This window comes from Heterocephalus glaber, unplaced genomic scaffold (genome assembly GCF_053883595.1).
Source record: "Heterocephalus glaber isolate CG9 unplaced genomic scaffold, H.glaber_assembly_v1.0 deba00001454, whole genome shotgun sequence".
NCBI lineage: Eukaryota > Metazoa > Chordata > Mammalia > Rodentia > Bathyergidae > Heterocephalus > Heterocephalus glaber.
In genome coordinates this window covers 17,205,787-17,216,643 of record NW_028258303.1, presented here as the reverse complement: position 1 = coordinate 17,216,643, position 10,857 = coordinate 17,205,787, and the positions used below count along the sequence as shown (strand labels likewise).

Here is a 10,857-nt window from a genome sequence, read left to right as displayed (position 1 = left end):
GGGATGAGGAAGAGGGAATGACATAAAGTAAAAGCATGGTGCTTTCTGCTTTCCAACCCACACATCAGGAAGGAAAAAGTCTACAAAACAATGTGACCTCATTTGTTTCTCTGTAATTTGATTTGGAAAGTGATTGAATTTTCATCTCCAATAAAGAGAACAGGGAGCCACTGAGAAATGGCTATTACACTCAGGTCCATGGAGCTCATATGTCCTAGGATTTTTAATTTTGAAATGGTTAGCTTGATGTTTAATCAGTGAAGCATTTCTCACTGTTCTTTAGACTTTAAAGTCAAAAAAATATACTGTTCTTGGGAAGAGCAAGAAAAGTCCTTCTTTTCCCCATCCTACTCCAAATTCTCTCACCCATATTTAGGCCCAAGCTGACCTTCTGAGCTGCTCACTTACATGTTTGGGAGTATTTTTTGATTAGTACACATTTGCAATACATAATGATTCTATTCATCGTGGGGAGTTGGTACATGTTCAGGACACATCTTAATGCTTTTTATACACCCCCCCCCCCACAACATCTCTTGGTCTCCTTCCTATTTGCAAAAGATCTATCTCCCTGTTTCTTACTCTTCATGACAATCCCATGGAGTAGGAACTATTGTCATCTCTATTTTATGAATGACGAAATCAAGGCACAGTGAAGTAATTTTCCCACACTGCACAGTCAATAAGAGGTGAAACAGGGATTTGATTCCAGTCTAGTTCCAGAACTTGGGCTCAGGCTATTTTTCAGAGTTGCTCAACATTCCTAGAAAACTACTGTAAAGGAGGCAAAGTGGAGATGGTTTTCTTTTGTTCTACTTGGAAAGTCTGTTTTTGTTTCTTGTTTATTTGTTTTCTGACATTTATTTCAGTGTCTCCTATCCAGAACTTCCTTATCATCACTAAAGCCTCCTGACTGTTGTCTCAGTCCTGATCATTCTCTAACCAATGTTGTTGAAATGTTGACCTGTTGGTCTCCTCTCAAACCCTGTTCTATTCATCTCTGTAGCTTTCACAGAATTTACTATTCTAATTTCTATGTGGTAGGCTATATATTTTTATGCAGATAGATTTATGTTTATACTTATGGGTATAATTACACATGATGGCCAATGTCATGCAGAAGATGGTTTCTCACTACTCTCTTGCCCAGTGGCTACTCTGTAACGGCAGGTCAGGCAAGGTGATTTGGCTGGCATTTTAGATCTCTAGTTTTCAAGGCTGATTATTTTCCAGTTAGATCTTACTTTCAGAGAAACATGGTATGTAGATGCAGAGATAATTTATGTGTACTTATCGTATCTTAGTTCAATTCTGTAACACAATGGTTCTACTCTACCATTCTGCATGAGAAAACTAAGCCATTTCTCATGTTTGAATTTCACCATACAGCCACCATATAAATAGGACAGTACTCCCAATACATTTCACATATTTTTTTCCCAAGGCTTCATGCAATTTATCAAGTCCTTCACAAAATGTGTTTCATATACCTATGTTTTCTAATATATCTGCCCTATTTTTGAAATATGTCAGCTCTTTCACATCACATGCCACTTAGAAATAGTAAACTTCTGCAATATGAGTTTAAAAATATGATATGCAGATATATTCTTGTATTTCCGTAGCAAAAGCAAAGGCTGGCAATTCCCCCAAGTCCTTGCTGAAAGGATTTAAAACTATGGTAACAGTTTAATATTAAAGGAATGACTCCCATGTATACCTATAAAATAGCAGGCAAGATAAATTTCTAAGATACCAGGCCAGGCAGGACCGTAGCTCTTCACCTAAACACACAAAAGAACTAAGATTCCAAGTCATCTCTCTGTTAGTCCAACACAGATGATATTGCAAACCTCACAACTGTAGCAGCTTTATCAATTAGATTATCTCTTGAAGTGTTCTATAGCACGGCACTAGTTATTATGCAACAAAAGATAAAAGGAAAGACAAAAGAAAGGTAATTGGGGAAATACTAAAGAAAGTTAAAAAGAATTTCTTTTTTTTCTGAGGTAACCTATAGCCTTCCTGATGTAAATGTGCACTATGATATTTTTAAGGGAAAGTTAGCTTCTCCATGCTTTCCCCAAACATTTTTTATCTTGATACCTCTTTTTCTGGCTTGAGTTATGAAAACATTTGGCTTGGGCTAATTCTTTAAAATAACTTCCATTTCACATCTGATGAAAAGTTTTGCATGTGCTGTCAGTTTAAATATATTCATGACTGTATGAGAAGAGTCTGAGATGGTATGAAATACTAGGTAGCAGTAGATTCAGTAGCAAATCGGAGTTGGGGCTCATTGTTCAAATCTAAAATATTTAAATCCAAATTTCTGAAGGCATTTTTCTGGCCAGGTGTATTAGTTGGCTATCCCTGCATAACAAATCACACTAAAAATTTAGCATTTTTTGTATTAGACAGTTTTTTGTTGCTGGGACAAAATAGCTGATATGTATAAACTAAAGGAGAAAATGCTGTGACTCATGGTTTCAGATGTTTCAGTCCATGGCTGGATAAATCTAAGGCAGAAACATAGCTGAAGAGCAGCATGGAAGAAAGCCACTCATCTCATGACATCCAGGAAACAGAGAGAAAGCGGAAGAGCCAGAGAAGATGGGGCCAGGGACACACTGAGTCCCTAAGGTCATACCCCAGTGATCCACCCAGACACACCAAGAAGTGTGCCTTCCTAATCTCTCTCAAGTATATCTCAAGCCAGTCAAGTTGGCAATCAGTATTAGTCATCACAATCTTTAAACAATGTTTATGAGCTTGGTTCTCTGTAGTTCAGGAACTTTGCGGGGATATGACTAGATGCTTTTGGCTCATGGTCTCTCTTGAGTTTACAGCCACATTTTGTTCAGGGCTGCAGTCAACTGAACGCTTGACTGTGGCTAAGGATCCCTTACTCATATGCTTGTTGGAGGGAGGCCTCAGTTATCTGCCACATGGGTCTCCCCACAGGACCCTCACAGAATGGTGCCCGGATGATCCGAGAGATAAAGAACAAGGAAAAATCTACAGTTTTATACTGTTTCCACATTTCTGTGATTAAAACTAGAGTGCAATTAACTTCACAATGGAAAATTTTTAGACACATTGTTTCCTTAACATATGTTTTTAAAGTCAGAATAGCTTTCTCACTGCTATCATGACTCAGTTCATCTCTGCTGAGAGGCCTTTTCCAAGTGTTTAAAATAGACCCTTCTGTCACTGTTTACCCAACTACTCTATTTTACTTTCTGTTAGACTGTTATTGCCACAAATTATTTTGATAAGGTATTAATTTTTGTTATGGTTTAGAACTGGATTGTTCCCCCAAAGTCTAATGTGTCTGGAAGGTGTCTGGATCATGGGAGTGTTATACTCACCCCTGGATTGGTCCACTTCTGTGCTTGTAGCTGACCTGGTGTTAGGAGGTGGGGCCTGGTTGGAGGAGGCTGGTTCCTGGGGACATAACCTGAAAGTGTGCATCTCTTTCCTGGTCCCCTCCTTTCTGGCTCTGCTTCCTGAGCACAATGATATGAACAGCTTTTCTCCACCATGTCCTTCTACCATGCTATTTTTCTGCCTTGAGGGAGCCAACCATGGACTGTAACTGTGAGGCAAAACAAACCTCACTTCTTTTAAGTTTCACCTGTCAGTATTGTATCTCAGCAGTGAAAAAAATAACTAAGACAATTTCTCTTATAGAATGTAAGCTCCATGGAGACAAATATTTTGATTGATTTGATAATATCATATTGCTCGCCTTTGGAATAATGTCTGGCATGTGGTATGTGTTTGATAAACATTTAACAAATAACTAAATGTATATGGGTTTCTATTTTCCTGCCATCTCCCTAACACTGGATATTATCCTTTAAAAAGTCTTTAAATCAGGAAAAACTGACATCTTGTTAATTGAATAATTTACGTCTTCGAATACAACTTAGATTGAGCTTTTTCCCACGTGTTTACTGACTATTGTAATTCTTTAAAATTATGTAACAGTTCTTTCTACATGGACTTGTCACCTGTTTCATATGTTACTGAGGCAAATTATTCCGAATGAATTTCTCTTATCCAGGTCAGTGCATTTCCAGTACACATTTCGAGTTCCAAGATGACAGTAAGACACAGCCTGATAGTTTGAATGAGTATGGCTGAAAGGACCCATTCTGTTCTTGGAAGTGTGGTTGCAGCTGCTATTTGCAGAACTGGAGCCTTTTGCTTGCTCTGTCTGAGTTTTCCGAGTTAGCCTAAGGTCTCTAAAAGCACATCCCCATCAGGCCAATGTGACAAAGCTGGGCCTCATCATTTCAAGCTGTGCTTCAGGGAGTCCTTAAAATAGTTCTCCTGCCCCATCCTGGTTGTGGCTGCCCTACTTTTGCTCACAATTAGGAAAGTTCCTTGAGTGTCTGGTGGTCATCTGTTTTCCAAATGGGGCCAGTTCCATAAAGCCATGCCAAGATGAATGTCACTTTCCTGTTGGAGTCCCTGGCTGGCCATTTCCTGTTTAATAGGTTCACAGGGAATGCTGCTGAAATGCTGAAGCAGGAGGTGATTTCTGAGGTAGGTACAATTCTCAACATGCTCAGAGTTGGGCTTTGAGTTTGATGTCATGGTCTGCCTACCTACATCTCAATGGGGTTGCCTTCTTGGTCAGTTTTTCGTCTTCATCAAGTCAATCTGTGCAGTATTGGATTGGCAATGTTCTGAGTCACAATATAACTAAATCAACTCTGTAAAAATAAGTTGGGCTCATGGAGCAATTTAGATAGTCAATCCTAAATCTATCTATCTATTTATCTATCTATCTATCTATCTATCTATCTATCTATCTATCAATCATCTACCCATCCATCCATCCATCTATGAGAAGAGAATTTATTATGGCAAGTAAAAGATGTGAGTAAATTTGATACTATTACTCTGATGTATCTTTTTGTTGATGAGGGTCTGGATTTATTAAATATACCTAGAATGTGTTTTAAATGAAACCATTATAACAGCCTCTTTATATAATACAGCAGGGAAACAGGAAGATTTTTAAATTTCAGCTCCTTAGTAAAGTTCTAGCTATTGTAAAATGGGACAATTGGAGTCAGGTAAAGAGGGACCAGGGAGTGGAAGAAGGGCTTCTGACTGTTATTGAATTAGGCTGACCTTACTCTGTTCACTGAGGTTTATAAGGGCATAATTGGAGTATGTAAACATTGGACATCAAAATCAACACAATCTTTGATAAAAACTTCTGTGTAGAAATTCTTTCTATGCCTAAAAAAACCTGATTTAACCTTAGTTCAACAGTTGAATTGAGGCTGTGATAGAATCTTCTACTCACAGATGGTTGTAAAAATTATTCTTGACTTGTTAATGGACATGTAAAATTGAGGTCATTCTGTTAATTCTTTTTGTTGTTGTTGATTGAAAACAGTATGATTTTGTGGTATCTTCCTCTAAGAGAGAAAAGTGCTGGTCATAATCTTATTTTATCCTCTGAAGATCACCTTAACTGGGCCATGGTCATTTTTGTCTCTATTTGAGTTACAGCAGAGGATCTGAATGTATGCACAGTATAACTTCAAAGGCCCCAGTAGAAATCTTATTTCAGAAACTATTAGCTGTAAAGAATCTCTGGGCTTCTGTGGCTTGCCACTAGTTTACTCTTCATCAGCTTGGGGATGCAACACCTTTTTCTTCAGTAAAAGAACTACCAACCTTTGATTCTGGTTTTCTCTCCTTTGCAGAGGTGTAAACATCTGTGCTTCCTTGTGTGGCTGATAGGCTAACTCCTACTACAGAAAGAGAAAAAGTTCTGTGAGTACCCCAGAATTTCATAAGCCACCATCTGCAAATCTATCCCCAAGGTTTATGCTTTAATGTATACCACAGTAGGGGGCATATGGCAAGGATCTAAAACTGGTGGTACTATTGTTTTGTCTTCTATGCTATGCACAATTAGCTTCTTCATCCATCAAGACTTCTCTAAAAGAAACTGACATTTTTCGTTTTCTATATTTCATTGTAATTGTCACTTGTATTTAGGTATTGCATTTGTTCTTTTTATGCTATTTGGAATTGTTGGGGGAGGATATTGAACATAAAATAAAAATAATAGTCCAACTTTTTATTTTTTTTTGGTATCAGGGATCAAACTCTGGACCTTGTGCTTGCAAGGCAGGCTGCAGAACCACTGAGCTACATCCCCAGCCCATTAGTCCAACATTTTTAAAGTGAGCTAATGGCAATGACAGTGGATCTTAGTAACCCATGTCATGTCAGGGGTGCATTGGAGATGGCTTCTGAGCACTGACTGTGCCAAGCTCTTCCTAATTCCACATTTAGTCATATCATATTGGTTGCTTAAGCCATGGTAGTTGTATTTACACCATAGAAACTGGCAAACTATACACATCAGGTGCCCACCCCCCCCCCACACACCAGGAGACCATATTTCTTAACACATCTCTGTCTCTGGTCAAAAAATGAGAAGTAGCACAAAAGGTAACCATAAGAATCTGCCACTGAAAGTCTCCATGATTGGTGGGAATGTTGCATCTGGACCCAATTTCTCACAGTTCCTTTACTCCAGTTATAGGACATCCATTAAATTGAGATATAAAGTACTGAGAGAAATTTTTCTGAACAGGCGGATGTCAGGTTCATCTAAATGCATTTTATTTAACAATAACCAGAATTAGTTATCATTGCTCAAATCAGTTTTTTTTTTTTTTTTTTTTTGGTATAGGGGATCAAACTTGGGTACTTGCGCTTGCACAGCAGGTGGTGAAACCACTGAGCTAAATCCCTGGCCCTCACATCAGTTTTGATGGAGCCAGTTTCAGGAAAATGTTTACCAAGTGTTTATAGTCTAGTATGTTCTAAGCTATACAAGGCAAAATATCTTTATTCTTATCCCATTCTGATACATAGGGGCTGATGGCATTACATTGCATTTCTGTACTAAGTTCTCTTTGCTCCTGGCTGTTGCAGTTCCCTGCAGGGACAGAAGGTCCTGTGTACCCATTGCAGCCTGCACTCTGGGATCCATCATCAGTAATGTTTCAGCTGATGGGGATGGTGGAGGGGGAGAGTTTTGGGCTTGGCTCCCTCCTTAAGCCCTCACCACTACACTACCTTTCCCGGTGTCCTGTTTTCTTTACCTGAGTAAAGGGCAGATGATGCACCAAGTTCCTAAGCGGATATATAAACAAGGAAAGAGACATCAAGCCCCACTTCCTGTAGCCTTAGCAGAATTCTCATGAGGGTCTCTTTCCTTGGATTCAGGGAGGAAAGATCTTTTCTCTCCAGTAGGGAGAGCTGCAGGGAGGAAATATTTTCTTTTTATTTAAAGACCAGTGTATAGTAATGTCTAAAAGATGGACTTTTTTCATCTTAAAGTACTGAAAGGTGGGAGGAGGGGAACAGAAACTAACACCTTAAGCCCTAGAGAGGTGACTGGACCCAGATTCTCACAGTTCTTTCAAGAACTTAGCACCTTTATTTCTCAGCCAAGGCCATACTTATTTAAAAAGATGGGCCTTATCCAACACGTAATACCAGCAATCTTGTTGCAAAAATAGATTTTTTTCTTTAATGGTTTTATGCTTGGGAATTTGGAGCATGAAAAAATGGGAGCAATACAACATATTAGACTTTTAAATGGTAGAGCAGCAGAGGCAGTGGTGAATTTGTATGCTGGCATGTGTACAGAAGTGCTGGTGTATGAAGAAATCTGGGCTCTCTGAGGTCCCCTTAGGGCAGCCCATGTTACTGGATATTCATTTTACCATTACTCCCTAATCTTTTGATGAACATTCTATCACCCTTTAAACTTCATCCTTTAGTATTCCTCTTGCCACTTGGAAAGAAAATGTAGAAGGTCAAGAAGGAAAGAGAAGCTTTGATAAATTGTGTGTAAGTAACATTTACTCATTTCATCCTGTTGGGAAGAACAGCATCCATTTAGTATATGCCACTGATTCAAAACAGGTGGACCTAGTTTTAGGAAAATGGCAGGAATGTTAGATATTTGGTTTCTGTCTCATTTTCTCCCTCTCTGGGAGGTCAGTCTCAGCATCTGAGGGGCTATGCATTTCACTTACAACTGGCTGGAATTTGGGGCTGGGGTAAGGGCTTCCCTATAGAAAGGCTGGAAATAGGAAAGACTAGAAAAGCAGAGAAGTAGAACTAGAGTGGGATCTGGGATGGTGGTGTTGAAAGCAAGGCAAAGGAGATAGATTTGAGGCTCACCTGGATTAAACAGCAGGAAGAATGGGACAAAGGGCACTGCTGGGTGGGAGGGACTTAATTAAGCTGCATTCTAGTGTAGCCAGTGCCTGAGAAGTGCTGACACAGCCCCAAAGATGACTGGATCCAGAATGCAATCCATTGTATAAATTATATGAAATGAAGAACACACGGGAAAGGTCTTAGATGCATACCTGACACATGATGGAAATTCAATTAGTGTTGGCTTTTTGCCTTCATGCTCTTGATGGTGCTACCAGGTGGCACATAAAACACATGGTGTGAGTTTGGGTCAAAGCATCACTGTGACCATAATGTCTCAGCAGCATTTCCAATGCAAGTAGAAGCTGAAATCAAGGGGTGGAATGGATGAGTGAGAAAAACAGCAGAGGCACAGATCAGGATAGAAATAAACTACAGCTGTAGCTGGAGTTAAGGAGGAAATAATATTGGCTTAAGCTTTCTTGGGGGAGCAAGAATAACTGTAGGCCCCAAAATAGTACCCTTAGGTACCAACCCATGAGCCAGTAGCCTTCATTACTTGAGGCAAACTAAGCCTGGATACAAATGTTTGAAAGTCATCAAAACAAGCAAGTGATGTGGGAATCTAGGGGTAATGAACCTTAGCATTTGAAATATGTTCAGGAATAAAATACAATTTCTACCTAAGGAAGTCAGAATACATAGGGCAATTACAGGACAGAGATAGGAAGGTGCTCGCTCATCTGTGTTTTGGGGCTATGGTGTAGAAATACAGAGGTTGGATTGCCTTCGTAGGATTTCCTTCCAACTGTTAAATTTATAACTATAAGTAGGAGAAAAGTTCAAAATAAAACACTCTTCTTTACTATTTGACTTCTCAGTATTTATTTACTTAACTCATGTGTGCAAGTATACACACATAAAGTACAAAGCAATCGTGAGGCAGGCGGCAGAACCACTGAGCTAAATCCCTGGCCCTCAAAGCAATTGTGATTAATTTCTCAAAGCTCTTCATAGTTACTTCAGCCTTAAGACCTAGAACAGATGTCCCTTTGTGGAGCTATCTCTGACTACTTCCCTTGGGGTAATTAAGCTTTAATAATGCATCATAATATTTCAAGGATTCTGAAAAGTTTGAATTGTGTAGTGGGCCAAAAATGATACTGGTTGATTATCTTTGTATTTATTTATAGGATAATTGTTTGTTGTTTTGTTGTTTTTTGTCCCCACCCATTCTTTTTCATAAAGCCATTTTTATTTTCTTTTAGAGAAGTATCTATATTTAATTGTGCATGCAATTTGGGTGGGACTGTCAATCAACATGTTAGCCTTCCACTAGTTGAGAGTTGGATGTACAAGGCTTGATGGTCAATTGGACTCAAATGAAACTCTCTTTTTGTATTTAAGCAGGAGATTTATCAATAGAAAATTAGAGAAGCTTTTTTTTTTGTACCAGGGTTCGAACTTGTGTCCTTGCACTTATGAGGCAGGCAGCGGAACCACTGAGCTAAATCCCCAGCCCGATAGAGAATTAGAGATCCAGGAATTATTTGCAGAACAAGACTGGTCCACAAAGAGAACAGTTACCACCAGGAAGATGAGGAGTCAGGAATGATAATGCCCACTTCTGGCTACTACTGAAACCATTGGCTCCAAAAATATGTCACCTTCACTGTGACTGGGGGGTTAAAAACCACAGCCAGGGCTATAACATGCACATACAACATGGGTGATGGATGCCATGCCTCTTAACACCTATTAAACGAATGGTTGGATTTGGGGAGCTCAGCTAAAACGGTTGCAGAAAAATCAAACACTTTGACATCCGTGCTCTACATTGTATTAGAAATTGCAAAAGCAGCACAAGTATAGCCTCTGCTTCACCTCTGCCTTTCTGATCACATACAAAGACATGTGATTAACCAAACCTTAAGTACTTTTAGGAATGCTGGCTGCAAGAAAGGCTGGGGGATATAGTATTTTATAATTTTAGTCTTTTCAATGAGTGAAGGGAAGAATGGGGGAAGAGTGGATACTGAATATCAACCCATCATAAGAACAATGGCATTCTCCCACAGGCTTTGGATCTTGAGCCTAGCGGTAAAAGGATAGAACCAACATGGTTAGTCCTAGAGTAATGTCCTGAAGACTGGACACTTAGCTCTCCAAAGGGCTCTGCTTCCTATCCTTCTAAACTTCAGCTTCTGTAGGTTTCCCTTTGGGATTGTGAGCCCCACCATGACCTCACAATGACTTCCCTTTTACCTACAGTTATCCAGAGCTGGTTTCTGTTTATAATCAAATAACTTCAACTGAAACTCTTAGGAACATGATTTTGCTGTATCAGCATCCTCAAATGCTCACTGAATGAATGCATTTACTCTGCATTTAGAGCTGGCTGCTTTTCACTGGTGTGAAATCTTGGAATTCTAGCTTCTAGAACTCAAGAGTCAGACACCATCTAAACCAGTCCTTTTCTTTTAAGATAAGGAATTTGAAGTCCAGTCACTAAGCTCAGTTCTTTTCTTGTCAGGCATATTCCTTTATTACTAACATTATAGGAATTCTTCCCAAAATAATGCGTTTATATAACAAGTGCAATCCTTTAAACAGCATAGAGATATCCTTGGGGAGAAACTA

The 10,857-nt window shown here is 39.2% G+C and overlaps 1 protein-coding gene across 6 annotated transcripts in view; it reads right to left on the bottom strand.

The window, feature by feature from the left end:
• LOC101697604 (uncharacterized) overlaps positions 1–10,857 on the bottom strand; it is a 55,357-nt gene that overhangs the window by 12,401 nt on the left and 32,099 nt on the right. For all 6 annotated transcript variants that reach the window (XR_015452907.1, XR_015452908.1, XM_087215897.1 and 3 more), the window contains 2 exons: positions 8,430–8,582; positions 5,704–5,780 (listed from right to left, as the gene is read on the bottom strand). The gene's annotated coding sequence lies outside the window, so the exon portion shown is untranslated. The remainder of the gene's footprint in view (positions 1–5,703; positions 5,781–8,429; positions 8,583–10,857) is intronic.